Source organism: Papaver somniferum, chromosome 6, assembly GCF_003573695.1.
Source record: "Papaver somniferum cultivar HN1 chromosome 6, ASM357369v1, whole genome shotgun sequence".
NCBI lineage: Eukaryota > Viridiplantae > Streptophyta > Magnoliopsida > Ranunculales > Papaveraceae > Papaver > Papaver somniferum.
Window position 1 is genome coordinate 54,154,883 of NC_039363.1, and position 22,049 is coordinate 54,176,931.

Here is a 22,049-nt window from a genome sequence, read left to right on the forward strand (position 1 = left end):
TGATTATACACATTTGGTATTTCGAGCCGAGTATACCTCGCCTATCTATATCTCGATATATGAGTTGGTAAACTTTTCGCTTTAACCAAGTTTATCTTTACCATGTGACGAAAGTCATGATATGTTTCAATCATCTTGAAAATTGCTTTGACGAGAAATGGTGTAACAACTATATAACATCCTCTAAGAATGTTTCAATGATTGAAATGAGAGTTTAGATTACATAACAAATAGTGGACATAAGCATTTCTGTGGAAACACATTTATGTATAAGTCCTATTCCTTGAACCAAAGTTTGCGAACTTTGTTGATCAAGAGAACCGGAAGAATGGCGTGAGCCAAGTCCGTGAACTCAGTCCGCGAACTGCCTAAGTTCTCAAACCCGAGAATTTCTGCTGGAGTTGATAAACTATTTGCGTGAAACTAAGTCCGCGAACCCAGTCCGCGAACCGGCGAAGTTCTCATACCCGAGAATTTCTGTTGGAGTTTGTAAACTCTGCCCGGTAACTTAAGTCCGCGAACCTAGTCTGCCAACTTGAGAAGGTTATATATCTGAAGATGATTTCTGAACTTAAACTTAAAAAGACTAAGGAATGCAGTTTTCAAACCGTGGCTATAAAATTTCATGAACCGATTCGAGTGAATCAAATCATCTTTGCTTCAATTGTGTCTTGCGTAGTACATGAGATTTCCTTGCAATTGAACAACTCTCTAACTAGTTCATTTGAAATCATTTGAACTAGTTATGGTGAATAAGAACGTGTTTGATATGGAATGCTCATATGGATAAATATTGTTGAACCAACAAGTGCATACGTTTGGGTACGGTTAACAAACCTAGAAGCGTGCATTGTCAAGTGTGTGTAACAAGCTAAGTTTTCGATCTAACGATTAAGAAATATTAGCTTGAATCTAAATCAGGTTTTCATCTAACAATGGATATTGATTGCTTTGTTACCAAGGTAACTTAATTCCAAACCCTAATTTGAAAGACTATATAAGGGGAACTCTAGTATCTGTGCAAAACTAATTCCCACACCTCACGTGTGATACTATTTTGCATACTAGAGTCGGTTCTCCTTTAAACTTTGGTTTTCTTCTTCTAAAACCAGGTTAACGACTTAAAGACTTCATTGGGACTGTGAAGCCAGACCGATACTACTTTTATCGTAGTTGTGTGATTTGATATTGCATCTTCTATCGTACAAGTACAATCAGTTTGATTGGCTTGAGATTGATATCTCCGATATGCAAGACAAAAAAAGTAATCACAAACATCTCCGTCTCATTGTTTGTGATTCCGCAACATCTTGTTTCGCTACCATACGATTAAGATTGTTGTGAGGTGATTGATAACTCTAGGCTGTTCATCGGGAATATAAAACCGGATTATCAATTGGTTCCTGTTCACCTTGATTATTATCAAAATACGGAACAAAACCTTTTAGGGTTTATCTGTGGGAGACAGATTCATCCTTTGATAGACTTGTCTGTGTGAGACATATTTGTTTGTTGTCAAGTCTTCGACTTTGGGTCGTAGCAACTCTTAGTTGTCGGTGAGATCAGCTAATGGAATCAAGTGCGCAGTCTCCTGCTGGGATCAGAGGCGTAGGGAGTACAACTGTACCTTGGATCAGTGGGAGACTGATTGGGGTTCAACTTCAGTCCAGTCCGAAGTTACCTTGGAGTAGGCTAGTGTCTGTAGCGGCTTAATACAGTGTGTGTTCAATATGGACTAGGTCCCGGGGTTTTTCTGCATTTGCGGTATCCTCGTTAACAAAATTTCTGGTGTCTGTGTTATTTCTATTTCCGCATTATATTTGTTTATATAATTGAAATAATACAGGTTGTGCATTTGAATCAATCAATTGGAAATACGACCCTTGGTTTTTGAATGATATTGATTGATCCTTGAATATTGGTCTTTGGTACCATCCAAGTTATTCCTTGTGTTTGATTAAGGACTCGCTGATTTCTGTTAGCTCGAGTAAATTAAAACAAGAGAGAGATATTAACTCCTCGATATACTTTAATCTAGATTGAGTCTTACTATCTAGTTAATTCTCTATCAAAGTATATTGGAGTTAGTCCATACAGATTGCTAATCGAAATATTGGGTGGTGTTGTTAGACCCCCTCTTTTTCAGCTTTACTTGCTGATCTTAAAGCACATGCAAGCTATCTTCTTTGATAGTCACACCCGTATCTAGGTGTTTTTCATAAACACTAAATTTGATAGATCAAGATATCTCTAGATTATTTATATGTGATCTTTTGAGATATAATATTAGGTTATGAAACGTGTAAACCCTAATTATTAAGGAGCATCTTCTTAGGAGAATTACATTCTGCTGGAAGATTCAGACAATTGTCTTCAAAAGAGAATTAACGTTCTGCTATAATATTTACAAGAACAATTCCTAAAGAGAATCTGTGTTCTGCTAGGAATTTTTACAGGCACACCAATACAACTGAAACAGGTATTACTTCTAGACCGAATTCTGGTAAAAAGAAATTGATGTAACATCTTAAACCAGTGTGTGTTCAATATGGACTAAGTCTCGAGATTTTTCTACATGATTGTAATTTCCTATTTAACCAAGTTTATGGTATCTATGTTATTTATTTATTTTCCGTATCGTATTGTTTTATTTTAATAATTGAAATATCACAAGTTGTACGTTGTTAACCCTAGATGTATTAATTCAACTGTAAAGAACCTATAAGACTTGTTCTTGCTGAATTCGCATCTTGAAATATATATTATAATACTTGTTTTTATATAGTAATTCGGTTTGCGAACAGTTCAGGTACGTACTAGGTTTACCTTGTTAAAACAAGCTTCTATTCAGTTTCGTAACCGAGCGTACAGATAGTACAAGGATTTTCCATACAAGTTCCCAAATGAAAAAAATTGGTGGTGTACTAGTTACCCTCTCTTTTTGTGTTAGTATCAAAGCAGGGAAACACTGAAAAAGTATAAAAAGATTTATTTGACGCGATCCGAACCTATAGACATGAATTTGAGATTGTATCAACCAAGTTAAAGTTATGTACCACCAGGATTTGATGGAACTAATTACTTATGATGGAAAATAGCTATGCGTTCCTTACTACAAGATCGTGATCTCAATACATGGGTGAAGGTTTTCAAAGGTTATACTCGTCCAATAGTTATTGTAAACGGTATAACTTCTGCCAATGATAATGGTGAATATGAAACGATTGAAATCAGTGCTCCAATGCATAATTCTGATGGATTGAATGCTATGATACATTCCATAAGCTAAGATATCGAAAGAATATTGGGATATCTTCATGACCGTGTTCAAAGGGAGTACCGCCGAGAAATAAGAAAAACTTCAAAACCTAGCATCTGAATCGGAAAACCTTCGCACGTCCAATAATGATACCTTTGATGAATTTAACAACAAATTCTCTCAAATAGTTAACTCCTAACATTCGTTAGGAATAACTATTCCAAAGAAAGATATTGTGTATAAAATTCTCAGACCTCTATCATCAAGATACATAAGCAAATAATCTTTCAACAGTAAAAAGTAGTGATCTGGTTGGTAAATTAAAGATCTTTGATAATGAACACCGGTCTGAAAAAAATAAATATTTCTCTCAAAGATGTAAATGATATTAATATCTTTGATGAGAAATATAGTATGCCAAAAGCTAAGGATGATACTCACGATGATTTAAAAAATCTTGAAAACGGGAAAAGAGATTTTGTAAAGATACATCATCTCCTTATTATAAGACTAAGATTTGTCTTGATGGTGATATTCAATGTTACAATTTTTGTGGATTCTGGCATTTATCATCTGTCTTCCCTAGCAGAGACTTTAGAAAAACAATATAGGATACAAATCTTGATGATATGAATGATAATTATTATTATCAAGATTGTAAGACGGACGATATTAATTGTATATGCTGCTGGAAATTCTGATCAGTATATAGATTCTGACTTCGACGAAGAAGTATTCCATGAGAATATAATTTCGAATAATATTCTCAAGGAATGTCATCAGAAACTTCGAATACCGAAAGCTCCTTATTTCTGAAGTTAGTTTAATATGATAGACTTCATTGCTGGAATAAAGACTTACAATAACAATTTGATTTCGTTTGTGCATGGGATTATTTCATACAAATACAAGGTATTAAAGATCAAATCCTTGAAGGTAGTGAATGAGAGATTATCCTTCAAACAAAGTTATATAATCTGGAGAATATTGAGATGAATTTTTTATTCAATTCTGAACAAGAAGATATCAAAGTTCAATTGGAATCATATAAGGATGATCTAGCTAATGTTCTTGAAAATATCGAAAGGTTAGAAGAAGAAAATATGATCTTGAATGAAAATAAACTCAGTAACATCTCAGACTAGTTAACCTCAATATTAGGAGGGATTTGAAGGAATAAACACTCCTAGTACTTGCAAAGAGGTAACATTTTTCAAGGCCAAACATTCTTCTCAATCAAAGGCTTCCACTTATGACAAAAGTGAAGTATCTCCACCATCAGTCAATGATGGAAAGAGAAAAATTTATCAATCTCTGAAGCTTGCACATGCACATACACATCTGGTAATACTCAACATAACTTTTCTCATACAATTTTTTTTGATTGTGGAAAAATAGGGACTTGAAAAGCTAGGGAATGCAGATTTCTTAAAAGAGATAAAACAAGATCTTATTATATTCATGAGAAGACAATATATGATGCTCACAAGTGGATAAAAATTGACTTGCATAAGATCAGTTCTTCCATGGTTACCCAACGAAAGTGTCGAAACGATGTTCAGAAGAAATAGAAACCCTATTCACCTAAACTCACTCAGAAATGGGTGCCAAGTATTGTCAGTAAAGCAATAAGCATCAAGAAGAAGGATCTTACTGAAAAGAGCACGACAGTATCCAACATGTTGATGGGTTATATAATGGTCGTTGAGAGTTTAAAGGAAGAAATAAAGTTTTAGATCTCTTAAGCGATGTTGTTTTAACCACCTGTGATGAACTAAGCAATCTTCGACCTGACATAACTTGATTGTATTGAAAGTGCATCCTCACCGAGAATTCCCCTGTAATAAAATGGTAAGGAAAGCACACGAATCTGGACACATATCTAATGTTGGGTAAAATGTTGAATTCGTGGTGAAGCCAAAGTATTCATGATGTGTTTTTTTATAAAGATATGTCAATTGACTTGAGCAAGTTTATGATTATACACTTGATGCCTTGATCTATTATAACAAAAATACTTTTATTTTTGATATGTTATTTTTTGCTAAGTAATTTGGTGAATATACTAGTATCACCATGATTAATTGTTTAAACATATATCTGAATTTAAATGTTAAATACACAATATTTCTGAAGACAATAATTGACGCTCATATTAATGTTGAGCCGTTGCACCATAGAGATGCATCCATGACATATAAGCAGGGAAAACTTTATATGACAACAAAAAAGAGGTTGATACCCACATCAAGTCCTTACATTTTGGACTCAATATTAGTGACGTGATAGCACCTATCCAAAATTGACTAAAATAAAGGTGCGAAGAAGTTAGTGATGACTGAAGAGAGTCAAATACACGTAGTCGGTTTTGTGAGTACTAACTAAAGTAGTTTGATTTGTTGGAACAAGGCTCAACAAATAAAGATAAAACTTTTACTGCCTTCCCTTTTAGAGGGAATTATATTCCAGACATGATTGGATCCCATAAAAGCAGATGAAACAACTATCCAAACCATAAAAGATTGACAGATATACTTGAGAAATCTTAGCATCAGAAAACATGGTTTTCATGATGTTTTGCGCAAAACCTTATATTCATAAGTTAATATTTGAGGTTGCACACATTACTACACTTAAGTAGTGATGGGGTGGGTTTGAGACTCACCAGTAGTGTCGTTAAAAGATCCAACAAGGGTGTTTGTATTTTTATGATAATCCGGTTTTTTGTTACCTTTATTGTTCTTCAGTTTTACTTTATCATGATATGACTTAGAAGATGCTCCACATGTGAAGTTCATCAAATTTTGATTCATCCTCTTCGTCTCATTCTGGAGATTTATAAGAATTATATTATTTCTTTTGAGTCTTCGACACTTGTCTTAAACATGTCTATTACTTCCACAGAATAAACAGTTTTTAGAAAAAACTCTCTCTTTGAAGTTCAGATGTTTTATTAATACCAAATTTCTTCTCACCATCCTTATCAGATCATGCAAGAATGAAGGTATTATTTTTGGTGTAAGAGGTTTTTTCATTAAACCCTATACCTCTGGTATTTCCAAAGGACTTTTGACCAAAATGCATGACCATATCTTATCAGAACTTCCGAAGATCCTTTGTAGATCGTTTTTTAGGATGTCAATCTCTTTTTCCTTGAGAGACGGGGTTTTAGTGAAATTCTCACTGAATTTGTCAAGCTCTTGATTTTTCACATGAAGAGAAGTTTTAACTTTGTCAAAGTTTTTCTTCAATTGAAGATTTTCTTGGTGAAGTTCTTCACTTTCACTCAAGAATTCAAGAATCACCTCATCTGACTCATAATTTGAATCAAGATTAGAGTCCTGGTCGGTTATTGCCATCCAAGCAAAATTATTTTAAGTTCTTTCACTTCAAAGTTATAAATAGGAGTATGGTTATAAGAACATATTCGATCCACGGGGAGATATGGGTTGTTATTCGTGATTGAAAACTTAAGTAAACTGGGAAGACTTTTGATTTTAAGTCTAGATTAATTAAACTAATTATAATATCAAAGAATAAATTAAGAGAATCAATAGGTTAAGATTACTGGTTAAAGGTTCATCATCAATCATAATACATGCACTTTGACTAATAATTAGAGTAGTCACTTAATCATTCATTATCAAGAGTCCTAGAGTACCCCATCGAGCGCATAATCCGGTAAATTCCTTATGTCATCACATACCATGACGATGAATATGTGAATACTAATTAGTGAACAAGCTAATACAACATGCTATTAGGTTTAATCCTCCAAGAGCTTTACGTTATATGAAATATGCTACTTATGACAAGGTTTATCAGCAATTACATATCTCAAAACCCTGGTCTAGCTATAGATATGCGTTCATGGTCATTTAGTAGCGCTACTAAACAAACAATCATGCAATCGTACATGGAGATAATAAATGGTAGAACAAGGCAATAATAATTTGATTAATATAACCAAATTAGTGTATTAATAAGTAACATGATTATGATATCCGACTACATCCTTAACCAATATGAAGTGTTTAGCTACTCATGAATTTCTCATAACCCATGAAAAATAATATGAAAAAAAAAGAAAGCAAACCCTAGGTTCATTCGTGATGATCAAACGCCAAAACCACCAAGCCCTAACTCTTGTGTTTCTCTTCCAAAAGTATTCTCAAAAATAATGTAAAACTCTCCCTTAAATAGGGTTCCAAAAATAGGAGTGCCCATGTAAAGAATCCCGGTCAAAGTAGCTCACTAAATAGCTACTCCCTCCGTTTCAGAAAGCATGTCCACTTTGACTTTGTCAAAATATTAATGAGACCATAATGTTTTACTTGACTACCCTTAGTTACTTACCTATTTTATTTTAATAAAAATGCTAGCAATAAAAACTACATAAAATTGTTAGGAGGATTATAAATACGAAACGTAAAAGTAAAATTAAACGATATCAGATTTATGGAGTATAAACTTAAGAAATTTAATTTTTGGAGCCAAGTATATTTTTTTTGAAAGGAATAAAGGATATATTTGTTTCCTTTAATATTTTAGATCGGATCCCGTTAAAAATGAATTTATAAATATAAAAAATTTAAGGGTATATTAGAGAATTAATTGGAAAATATAACTATAAAAGAGACCGGACACAATTTTGAAAGTGACAAAAATATGATAGAGGACGGTATTTTTAAAACGGATGGAGTAAAAACACGCACCAACTTGTAAGTCTCAGTTTCGGTTAAATTTCGAAATGTTTCTGACGATTTTGTGTGGCTATTTTCCTCAGTACGGGGATTCAGATACTGGATATTATCAACAGTTTTGGCAAGAACTCAGAGATATAATATTATTGTATGATGATCCGCGGTTAATAGGGGGTGATTTTATTGGCACTCTGTAGATGGTGGATTTTCAACAATGGTCAAAATCGTAAAATCATGATACTGCATGTTTCTGACACGGTTTTCAGGCATGTGACGATTCATATTTTACGAGCCATGATGAACATGTTTCTCGAAAAGCCTTCACTAGATGAGCGTTCGATCCCTCACATTTCATCATTCCCTCTGTGTAGAATAACATAATTGGGAAGTTCTCCGTATGATTGAGAGCTTAACGCCTTCAGGACGTCGGTGACACTCGCTGTTCCTCGACTACATGAGAGAGACCCCCCTCTACATAGAAGAACGATTGGGCGGTTCTCCGTAAGATTGAGAGCATTAACGCCTTCAGGACATCGGTGACACTCACTGTTCCCCTCTACGTAGAGAGACCGTGTATAGATCCAGGCGGTTCTCCGTAAGATTGAGAACATTAACGCCTTCAGGTCGTCAGTAACACTCGTTGTTTCCTGACTATGCACCTTCCAGAACGGGCATGACGCTTTAACTGGCTAATATACCTTCTGCAATAGATTAATTCTACCGTGACATTCACCACTGAATTCCTAGAAGATAATTATTTTATCTCATTACTCTGATTTCATGATCGAATCCACGACTGATCTCATGGAATGGTAATAGATAATTTTATTGCTCGGATTATGTAGTTGAATCCATGATCCTATTGGATGGTAAAGCTCAATTTATTATTCCGAATCCATGGTCGAATCCGTGTCTGATCCTATGGATTGATAATAAATAACTACTCACCTTTTTTACTCAGTTTCATGAATCATTCTCCACTGAATTTCATAAATTAGTAATAAATACTCAACAACCGGGCATCTGGATCATCACTGAGTAAGCCCCAATAAAATGGTGCAAGTGTACTCGATAATGATGCACTATAGAGCACCCGAATGCACGAACGAGCATCCGAAAATATGAACAAACGAGGAATCCTGCACAAAACAGGAGAGGGAAAATAATAATATCAAAATAATAAAGAGGCGCTCATGGGACGAGCCCACCGGCTGGCCGGCCGTGCCCTAGCCGTGGACGGTCCCATGCCTCTTCCATTATTTTTCCTTATTTTGTTATTTTCATGAACTCATGAAAACTTCTTCATTCTAGCAACGTTCCTTGTTTGAGCAAAACTCATGGTTTCTCCATATTTTCATGGTTTCATGAGAAATAATAATACTCCCACCGTCCAAGATTAATTGAGATATTTGTAGTTTGCACAAATTTTAAGGCAAGGAGGAAAGTAAAACTTAGAAATGATTTATCTCCTAAACTATACCACGGTTTTTCGTATACTTTATACCGTTGGAAAGCATTTAAAACACCTACGTAACGAGTATAAACATTCCTATCAAATTATAAATATTTCCTCTTGATTAGTGAAATAGCTCAATTATTTATTGGACAAAGTATAAAACCAAATATCTCAATTAATTTTGGACGGAGGGAGTGTAAAATAGGGAAATGTGTCGCGGGATTGGGAAACCTAGCCGGCCGGCCATGCCCTGGCCGTGGCCGGTCCCACACCTTGCAATCCCTTGTCTTTTCATGATTATTATTTCCCTAATCTCATGAAACTCCTACGTTTCAACAAAACTCATGGTTTCTCCATAGTTTCACGGTTTCACGAGGAATAATAATATTAAAATAGAGAAAGATGTTGCGGGACGGGGCTACCTGGCCGGCCGTCCGGACATGCCCTAGACGTGGCTGGTCCCACACCTTACAATCCATAATCTTTCATAATTATTATTTCCCTCATCTCATGAAACTCCTCAGTTTGAGCAAAAATCATGGTTTCTTCATATTTTCTCAAATATTGCTCAAACCATGAAAAAGCCAAAAAGTCAAATAGTCACATGACCGACTAGGATATTCACTGTAGATGGTGGATTTTCAACAAAGGGCAAAACCGTAAAATCATGAGGCATGTTTTTGACACGACTTTCAGGCATGCAACGATTCATATTTTACGAAGCCATGATGAATATGTTTTCGAAAATCCTCCACCAGCTGAGCGTTCGATCCCTGGCATTTCGTCGTGACCTCTATGCAGAATAACGTATTTGGGAGGTTCTCCGTAGATTGAGAGCTTAACGCCTTCAGGACTTCAGTGATACTCACTGTTCCCTGACTGCAGGAGAGAGACCCACCTCTACATAGAAGAATAGTTGGGCGGAGGACGCCTTCAGGACGTCGGTGACACTCACCGTTCCCTGATTATATGGAGAGACTGTGCATAGATTCAGGCGGTTCTCCGTAGATTGAGAGCACTAACGCCTTCAGGTCGTAAACAACATCGTGACTTCCTGACTATGCAACATTCAGAATAGATGTGACGCTTTAACTTGATAATATCTTTTCTTCAATAGATTAATTCTGCTGCGACATTCACCACTGAATTCCCAGAATAATCTATTATTGATCCTATTCCATGGTCGAATCCACGGCCTGATCCCATGGAATGGCAATAACAATTTCTCATATTCCATGGTCGAATCCACGGCCTGATCCCATGAATGGCAATAACAATTGATCCTATTCCATGGTCGAATCCACGGCCTTATCCCATGGAATGGCAATAACAATTGCTTCGATTCTATGATCGAATCCACGACTTGATCTCATAGAATGGCAATAAAACAACTGTGCTATCTCATTACTCCGATTTCATGATCGAATCCACTGATCTCATGAAATGTTAATAGACAATCTTAATTACTCCGACTCTATGGTCGAATCCACGATCCCATAGGATGGTAATGCTTGTTTTATTATTCTGAATTCGTAGTCGAATCCACAGCTGATCCTGCGAATTAATAATGAACAACTATTCATTTTTATTACTCAATTTCATGAATTATTCTCCACTGAATTCATAGATTGGTAATAAATACTCAACAAACGGGAATCTGGACCATCACTGAGTAAGCCCCACAAAAATGGTGCGAGTGTTCTCGACAATGATGCACGACTGAGCACCCGGATGCACGAATGCGTGTCCAAAAATATGAAATAATGAGGAATCCTTCGCAAAACAGGAGAAAACAATAAATATTAATAAAATAATAAGAGGCGCCCAAGGCCGGGCCCACTAGCCAGCCGGCCGGCCGTGCCCTAGCCATGGTCGGTCTGTGCCTCTCCCATTATTTTCCTTATTTTTTGTTATTTCGTGAATTCACGAAAACTCCTTGGTTTTAGCAACTTTCCTTGTTTTTGCAAAACCCGTGAATTCTCCATAACTTCGTGGATTCACGAAATAATATTATAAAATAAGAAGAGGTGTGCGGGACCGGGCAACCCAGCTGGCCGGCCATGCCCGAGCCTTGGTCGGTCCCACACCTCACAATCCTTAGCTTTCATAATTATTATTCCCTAATCTCACTAAACTCCTCCGTTTCGACAAAAACTCATGGATTCTCCATAACTTCAAGGATTCTCCATAACTTAAAGGATTCATGAAGGTGCGTGGGACCGGGACAACGTAGCCGGCCGGCCATGCCCTATCCATGGTCGGTCCCACACCTTGCAATCCCTAATCTTGCATAATTATTATTTTCCTAAATTCATGAAACTCCTGGGTTTGAGCAAAATTCATGATTTCTCCATATTTTCTCAAATATTGCTCAAATCACGAAAAACCAAAAGCCAACATAGTCACACGAATGGCTTGCCTCTCACGGAAATTTTAAATATTAAAACACTTTTATTTTAATATTTCCAAAGTATTGATGAATTGAGCATACATGATGATTCCAACAAAAATCGAGAATTCTCAGTCAAGATGAAACTCTTCTGAAAATTCACGATATTGCTCGAACGCGCATCAGAAAATACTGAAACCCTCAGTATGGAAACACGGACACCGCGGAAACATGTGCACTCCTTCTGACCGACCAGGGTCATTCCTAGGGCTTGCACAAGACCGGTACCACACGTTTTCATAATTCTGAACTAATTTTCTCAATTGCTCATACTGGGCCCGAACTCTCTCCAACCAACTGGGGGATTCTCCAAATGACCAACAACTGGTCCCGTGACCACCAAGAGCCGGTCCCATGCTCTCTTGGTTGGTCCTCATCTCTCATACCTAGGTTTTATCACCTAATGCTGAATCCAGCAATAATTCAATAAATAATGAATCTTGCATTTAATCATCGTTTTTCACCAACTCTCAAACTGAGAATCCTGGTGTGTGCTTACTCGAGCACTGGGAACCCATGGATGCTCATCATTCCTTGTGGTCGGTCCCTCCTCATTCATGACTAATTTTCAGCAATTCACCAATTGCTGAAGGATTGATAAAATTAGGGTTTCGAACAAACGCTCCACGAATCACCATTATGAGCAAGTTCAAACAAAACATAATGTTGATTCAGCAATCAACATCCAAATTAATAATATTCGGTAATTCACCAATATTTTTGATTAATATTTTATTGGGAAATACTTGCTCAGTTGCTCGAATATTGATCCAACCATCAATGTTCAGTAATTCATCAGTAGTTTGTCGAATTGAGCAACACTTGCTCAATTGCACGTCAAATTATCAATATTCAGTATTTTGTTCAATTGAGCAACACTTGCTCAGTTGTACGCCAAAATTATCAAATTCCTCGAATTGAGCAATACTTTCTCAATTGCTCGAAAAACTCTCAATAGTCAGCAACTCGTCGAGTTGAGAAATACTTTCTCAGTCGCTCTAGTCAGTAATTCATTGACATCTCAGAGAATTACATGTTCAATCCATGAATCACTGAGCATTCACCACTTATGCTCAATTCAACAAAACTAGACTCACAGTCTAAATCAGTCAACAAATGACTAACTAATACACGTCTGCCTTGCAGACTCCACGATTTGTCAAATAACAATCACGTCACAAATGGGGGGATATCACTTAGGGTTTTGGTATGGCGGTCTACGACACGTGGATTCATCCACAACGAGAAATGTGCGTAAGTCGTGTAAACGGTTGAAGGAGTTAGCGAAGTAGTGGGTGCACGATCAGTCAAGTCTTCGCACGATATGGAACTGACTTTACCACGATCTCCCACTTTCCCACTCTTTCACTCAAGAAACCGCCACACTTACAGGGATCAGTGGTACATCATTCTCGCAATATAAATAAGTCTAAATCGAGGACATCAGGATATCATCAATCATCGATTATCATCATTATCCGTCAACAACTCGATATAAACTTATTCACAGAACTCAACTTTAGCAGTTCAGCAATATTGCAGAAACCTTCAACACACCCACAATCCTTGATCATCACTGATCCCACACAACTCTCAGCTTCCCTCCTACATATCAACCCATCTCCCTCTTTGCGACCGAATTGACTCTGGAACGGCCATTGTCTTGGTTTAGGTCGGAGTCATACAGATTGATTTCCCGAATCTAAGCACCCCCTTTGCAGCGGTGCATCTGTGTGAGGATTAACATTTTTCCTGGCTGAGGAGTCCCGACAACACGCTCGACTCTTCACTTTCCCAAAAAACCGGCGGCTCGTTTTTCCCCATCCACAGATTGGCGACCACAGTGGGAGATTAATCTCTCGGTTGTAATCTTACATTTTCGCAAAATGGTTGATCTTAGGTCAGATTCAGTTACAAATCCTAACGCGAACATCGCTAGAACTAGCAACAACGGTGATATTCCAGAAACCATTCCTGCTTCCAACAATGGTGGTGACACTACTCCTCCTCGAACCAACGTGGAAAATCATCCTCTTTTTGGCTGACATCCCGAAGAAATCAGAGAAAATCCATCCACTATCGTTGATCTCATGAAAGTCCAGGAAGTTCTCGCCAAAAATCAGACTGATATTGCTTCTACTCAGAAGGAGCTATGTAACTACCTCAAAACTCTTACTGACAAGATATCAGACAAAACTCAAGAGAAAGGGAAAGACAAGGAAACATCTCCAAGAACGGATCATGATGTTATTCCAGTCCACGACGATGACGAGGCCCACAAAACTGCGGAACCCGCTGGTTTCATCACCCGTGAAGACTTGGAACGTTTTATGGAGAATCGAGGAAGGGGTCATACAACGACTGTGCACCGTCATCAGCCTCCGTACCCTACATCCACACAAAGGATTTCTCTCCCAAAGGGATACACTTCTCCAACGTTCACACTCTATAATGGAACGGGGAATGCTCGAGAACACGTTTCTCGGTTCCTGGAAGCATTAGGAGAACATGAACACAACCATGTCGTCCGTTTGAAGGAGTTTTTAAAATCCCTGACGGGTCGAGCGTATACTTGGTACAACAACATTGCACCAAGAACCATAGCTAATTGGGGATAAATGATTAATGCTTTCTAAAGAAAGTATTTCTTTGTTTCTGAGCAAATTACCCTTTCTGACTTAGGAAAGATGGCTCAGAAAACTGCCGAAAATCCGAATGACTATGTAAAGAGGTTCAGGATTCAAGATTTGGACTGTCATGATCCAAACGTCACTGAACAACAACTGGTGGACTTGTGCATCAATGGCATGATCCCAGTTTACAGGGCTTTGCTGGAGAATCTTCGCTTTCAGACCTTTTCAGAACTTCATGAAGCAGCCAAGCGATCAGCAACTACTGCTCCCGCCTTGCTAGAAATAACGAAAACTGTCAAAGTAGAGGAATCGAAAGATAATCGAAGCAGCAATGCCCGACGTCTGATCAACAAACAGTACAATTTTGAATCCTCCATGAATTTTGCTGAAGGGAGCAAGAGAAAAGCCGGGGCACAACAACATAAGAATGCTTCTCCAACGTGTCACCCTCCGAAAGCTCCGAGGAAGGACAACCAGACTAGAAATGCACAACCACCGAATCAACAGGATGATCAGGAAGTACCTGACTTCCCTTTACCCATTGAAGAAGTGATCGAACTACTAGAAGTCTGGGTCCAAGATGGTGTAATCAAACTACTTCCTGTCAAGAAGGAATCAACTGCGGAACAAATAGAAAACATACTTTACTTCCATTTCCATAGGTACGTCAGTCATCCAACAAGTGATTGTAGAAATTTTAAACGCATATTCAAAGAGAAGGCCGACTCGGGAGAATTGAGGACTGAAGGAGTGCACATAAATCCTCTCCCAATCAGAACATTTGCACCCTCCGAGCAGCCGGTCAAGGAAGCGGTTCAATACTTAATTGAGCACGTATGCGGGTTGTTTTACCTGTCAAAGGCCCGGAGAGTTGATATGTTTGCTGCGCTGAACCATATTGTGTCTGGAAAGCGGCTAACAATCCAGCAGACGCTCCCTGAACCTCCAGTAACAGACAATGAGATGTACGACTTGGGACTTCTCACTATGGTGCATCTCAAGGGAAATGAATTTAAACGAGCATTAGTTGACGTTGTAACTGCTTTTAACATCATCCCTTTGAATAGCCTCAGAGCTACTGGCATCACTCGACAAGAAGCGACTCATGCTCCTTTTTCAGTCAGAGACCACGAATGAGTCTCCATGGAAGCTTACGGTTACATCATTCTCAACATAATAAATGATTCGACTTGGACATAAAATAAATTCCTCATATTTAAGGGGGATCCTGGGTATGACATGATTCTTGGGCGAGCATGGATTCATGATGGAAAAGGTGCTGCAGTATCTTCATCTTCAGTTGCGCAGTTCTCCGTCGAAGAAAGCTCTAACTCGGAAGATGATCAACCTTTCGAGCATTTGGGAAAAGTTAAAGCCTTGATGAAACTCACATAAAAACCTGGAGAGGGCGTCCAAGAATTTTTCAGGAGGTTTCGCACTCAGGCAAGTCTCATTACCCATAATGCATATGTATTACCAACTTTCAAATATGCTACCCTAGTCCGGGGACTTAATCTTACTCACGACCAAGCTGTCATCAAACACTATGAGTGAATAGTCTCTCCTCAGCAATACTACATTAAATGGTTGGAGTCTCTTCCAACTAAACACCACATTGAAAGGTTTGTCGCTGAAGACATGGCTCAGTTCCACAAGCGATATCCAGCATACTCTCTCTTGGATGAATGTCCACATGTACTGCAGAATTGGAAAGCCCCACCAACGTGGAATCCACGAGGAATTCCAAAACAGCAGAAGATATTCAAGGCACAGGCAACCAAGCCTAACAAATTTCATGAAGAATATTTGGTGCTTAAGGCGACCAGACACAATCTACATTCTACAAAGGGTTCTAACTGGGAAGGACCCTTTATGATTGCTAAGTCAATTGCTGGAGGCTACTACAAATTGGATGACATCAATGGCAAGGCGAGTATACCAGTGATTCATGAGAATTGGCTCAAGATTTTCGATGCATGAAGCATTCAACATTGAATGTTTTATATCTAAGATAAACGCTCAAAACATCTGACGTTTTGCATCTTAGGATTTTCTTTTACCTGTATTTTCGATTCCTCCAAAACGTTTGCAATACTTTCATTCAGTATTTGAAATTCAGCAATTTATCAAAAGTTCTTTTACTTAAGAAAAATCTCTATCAAAATCCAAAAGAAAATCCTTAATTACTCAAAAAATCAAAACCTATCAGAGTCAAAACCCAAATAAAATCTCACATTTCTCGGAAGTTCAATGTTCATGAGAAGAAAACTAAAGAAAGCCATCAAAGAAAGATTTCTGCTCCTCTGCCTCCTCCAAGACTTTCAAGGATGCCTTTTCCGCGTCCAGCTTCTTGGACAGTTCGGTAACTTCGTTCATCTTCTTCAACACAGCATCACTAGTGGGGAAAGGAGCATCACTCTCTGCTGCTTTCCTGACAGCCTCAAGCTTTTGACGAAGCCACTTCATATTGAAGCCAAGTTATTCAGCATTCTTCAAGTTGTACTCCCAATCAAAGAGTCATCTCGGATAACAGTATTTCTGGCTGTGATCCGGATATCATTTATAACACGCAAGATGGCTTCTACTTGCCTCGTCAAGAAATAACTGCGTCCTGTATCCCGAGTAACAACGATGTGTCCATACATTTCCCACAGTTTCTCGTACATAGCAGCATATATGATGGGAACACTAAATACGCCAACAAACTGGTGATATGGGAGTAACTCACCAAATTTAGGAGCAAAAGAAATCCCTGCAGTGGGATACTCGTATACTATCATCCCGGTCTTAGTCACCGGAGAAGTGTCAACAATCATAGGGACAACTTCAGTCGGAGTAGCTTCTGCCATTCTCGATTCGGGTTCCACCGCCTCAGGCACAACTGGGATTTCCACCGCCTCTACAGCATCAACAACCAGCACTTCATGACCCTGAGGTGCAGGGATGGAAGTCTCATCACTGACAGCTCCAGAATCGTCCAAACCATCCCCATTGGATCCATTATTCCCAACTTCGACATTTGACACCTAATGTGAAGATTACATGGGATTAGAATGATTCAAGCGTGGAAACACAATAAAACCATAAAAGTTAATAAAGTAAGTGAACTAATATCATCTAAGTTCCTTATTATGCATCTAAGACATGCACAAGTAGTGTGAAATTTATGAAACGCGTTTTCAAGCAAGCTCAGCTGAAGAAAGTTTACACTGCCCTGTGTTCAATGACGAACTGGGAGAAATTGGTGATAAATCTAGAGTTTGGTTATACACCATTCTCTTTTTATGGAAGTCCTCTACAACATGTCAAAATTTCATAACAATTGGATGAACGAACGAGGAGATGTGGCCAAAAGATTGGACAACATGCAATCTGGAAAAATCCTGAAAGTCTCCTGGAACTTTACTGTTTCGCCTTTTTCAGGCCCTAAACTTGATCAAATGTATAAAAGCTTCTTTCATAAAGCTTTGAAATTTCCCGGGCTTGAGGATACATATGCATATATCGAAAATCCAACTCCAAACGAGGATTCTACAACATTTTTACTAAAAGGCTGAAGTCTGAAATTTTCTGGTGACGTATTTCAGCAAAATTACTCGTATATTCACATGGGTTTTCATTCATTCACTCACAAATCAGAAATATCATACTTCTATGAAGAAATTACAGGGGATACACTTACTGAAGGGGTCTCTAAATCATTTGAAGACTCGGTAATGCCAGAATCCTCATTGGCAGCTCCACTATCTTCATTCGGTTTGGGATTTCTAGCGCTCTCCATATTCTCATGCCCTGAGGAGGGGTGTGCTTCATCAACATGCTGCTCATCTAAAATGACTTCCTCCTGGATACATCAACAACGATCATCATTAATTCATCCAAAGGCGTGTTACACTGATTAGCTTGAGGAGGGAATACTTACGTCAACTTCCTCGTCAGTGTTGTATCCCTGAATTATTCGACCAGGATCAAAGCGAAGACCATGAATAACATATGGAGCAAAATTCTGAAACGAATTAACAATATTCTTTTAAGATCCTGATCACAGGGACGAGAAAGTCGCAACAATGAAGAAAAGTATTAACAACTCACCAAAGAAGCGACATGAGACTGTATATCGTCCGGGATCATCCTATGAGATGTCTTTCTCCTGCCTTATCCTCCTTGAGGACGTTCTTGAAGGTTTGGAGAGTTTACATCAACTCGAAATCCCACAGCACGGCCGTCCTACCATGAAGTCCACAATACAATTAAGAAGCGTGATTGGCGTACTTTGGCTAAAATCATGTAAAAGGTACTCATCTGTGTCGCATTTGGAGACGTATTCCTTTTGTCGCCACTGGAAAGATATCTCATCCTGGGTCGATCAGAGATCATGTCATAGGAAGGGAACTCTCGAACTGGGGACTTAACATCCATTGCAAACTCATACACACGCTCAAGTTGCTGACGCCAGAAGTCTACGTAACCTGGAGTCATGAAATTAGCAAGATCAGAGTACGGGAATAAATACTCACTTCCCTCCACATGAGTGCAGTCCAGATTAGTCTTCAAATACTCAATTGATGGTTTGTTCATTCGGTGACCCGGAATACACTGATCAGCACCCATCTGTCGAGCCGCCCTATCAATATTGTATTCTTCTACCCGGAATTCTCCATTCATTACTGATATCAAGAAACCAAGAGTACAACTCAAGACAAAAGATCTCTCTCCTTCACTCAGACCAGCACCAGTACTCAGCATGATATTCTCTTCAGCAGTATTGAAAGTGACCAATTGTGAGAAGAGAGAAGGAACCGACACCCAGGGGCGAAAGTTGAACTCATACTCAATGTCCAAAACGTCAGCAATGCATATTTTATATTGTGGTTTATTTCTAGACCAACGCATGATCCTGACGTTATTTTTCTCAAGGAAGGAGTGACGAGTGTCGACCTTGGGTCCTTGCAAAATTCTACGGGGAATTGGGGCATAACTCTCGAGATGCTCCGACATTAAGGCTTGGAGGAACATGGTATTGGCATATGTCTCGACTTTCATGAAGCCATCAGAAATACTGGAGTCTATAACTAAAGAGTCTAAATTGGCGAACAATGAACCCAAGAATAGACTGCCAATGGGAATTTTCTCACCTTTGGCCATCTTTATGGCAAAGCGAATCACAAACGGCTTCAACAAGTGTCCACAATATTCAAAGATATCCCTGGAAAGCCACAAGCATAAGAAAGCAGAAATTGTTAAAGCTCCATCAACTGGTTCTTCAGGAATTCTATCTCTCGGCCACCAATATGATAACTATTGAGCATAACAGGATGTGGGTGACTCATTGAATTCGTGCATCTTGGCCTCTAATATGTTAGATATCTCCTTCTCCTCTGATGAAAGCTCTTCAGGGAAATTACCAGTAATTGGAAGGTGCAACAAAGCAACTACATCTTCTAAAGTAATGGTGAATTCTCCCCATCTGCATATAAACGTGTGAGTAGGAACACACCAACGGGCGAGCAAGGCTACCATACCTGGTATATCATGGTTGATGATTAAATCTCCAGCAGCTTGAATGGCTCGTGCTACCTGGGCGCTATCCAATATGGTCCTAACACGGCTATGACCCAGCATGTATCTTGCCCATCCAGAGAAATACATCAGGGGCTTTCGTGAAAGCTTGAACTCCACATGAGAAGCCGAAAAGTGTTTTCCTTGCAAAAAAAACCGGATTACTGCTTGAGGAGATACCAATTTATGCTGAGTAGTGCTCCTGTGATTTATTAACAACTGAAACGAGGAGCCTAAGGGACATTTTCAGGTCTATATAGATACGTAAAGAACTTATCCTCAGCAGTTGGAATGTTCTTAGTCTTGGGACTTCCCTCTTTCTCCTTGGAAATCTCAGAATCATCATTTCTGGAGGAACCATCACCTCTGGAAGAGGCGTCTGTGGAAACATCCTCTCTCGAAGAAGCATCATCTTTAGAAGCGCTACGGGACTGAGTCATTTTCGCGAAGTTGTTGTGACATCCATACACAAATTTCATCAACAGAATTGAAGCAACAAGAAAATTATGATGCTCATATCGACGTCTACAAAAATGGTAATCCTCAACTCTTACCTATTTACGATTTCACGAACTTAGTGATAACAGCGTAAAACCCCAAAACTTGCTTGTTCTTTCAAACCTGCAAAGCCGAGCAAAAAACTTATCATTTGGGAGTCAACACTGACTTTTCACGAAACCATGAACAATTCACATAAACTTTTCACGTGAACATCTCATGATTTTATACCACAAAACATATATCATAAAATCATGAACCACAATTTTTCATCTTCAACAGTTACTCAAAATCACTGTTTGATTTTATTTTATCAAAAAAAAAAAAACTCACGTACGCATATAATTTTTTTTTTTTTTACGTGAGTTAACTTTGCTCAATCGAGCATTCACCTATGAAATGAGGGTATTTCCTATTTTGTAAAGTCCGAATAAAATTTCAAAAGTTCTCAAGCAAATTTTCATCATGAACTCCAAGTCTTTTCGAAATTCCTTTAACCCTAAGGATTGTTATTTATTACTTTTTACGAACAAACCTACGTTGCTAAAAGTATTTGCAAAGTTCATGCTTTCAAAAAAACTTGGATTTCCATGAAACCTAATAAACAAAAAATTTTCTACTGCAACTAGACCGTGTCTATTCAAAATTTTATGTATCTCTTCATATTATGGATTTTTGCTCGTTCCTTCAACTAACGAACAAACGGGCATACACATACGTTTTCTAAAAATCCTTCATAAATTCTACGCATGCATGCAACAAGGGGATTTCTCGTTTTGTGAAAAACTCATGAATCATAAAACTAACATCAAAAAAAAAAATCGGATAGACTCACCTGCCGGCGCCGGCCGGCCGGTGATCAGACGGCGGCGGTGCTGGCGTGAATTTTTCTTCCTCCTCCCTGTTGTTGCTGAACTCGTGAAGGTGATGCAAAGAGTGAGAGATGGTCGGTCAAATAATAAGAATTATTATTAGGGTTATTCCCTATTATATCGAATTTGTTTCCAAAACCTAATAAAACATGGGTTTCCTTTTTGGGGCTAAGGCCCGTAAATCCTAGACCGACCATAACTAAGCTTCCGAACACACAAATCAGCAGTGCCTCATCTCTCCACGCTCACGAGATGACACTCTATCTTACTATCAGGGTCCTCATCTGTGCATTTGCTCGTACATGACATCATTGGGGTAAATCGAGGATTCTGAAACTACCTTTGTAGACTGAGTTCGACCGCTGATCTCGTCGACTGAAAATCACCATTTAATGCTCACTGCGGAACATGATTGTTCCTCACTAAGCAGGGGACTTAATGTAGATGGTGGATTTTCAACAAAGGGCAAAACTGTAAAATCATGAGGCATGTTTGACACGGCTTTCAGGCATGCAACGATTCATATTTTAGGAACCAATGATGAATATGTTTTCGAAAAGCCTCCACCAGCTGAGCGTTCGATCCCTGGCATTTCGTCGTGACCTCTGTGCAGAATAACA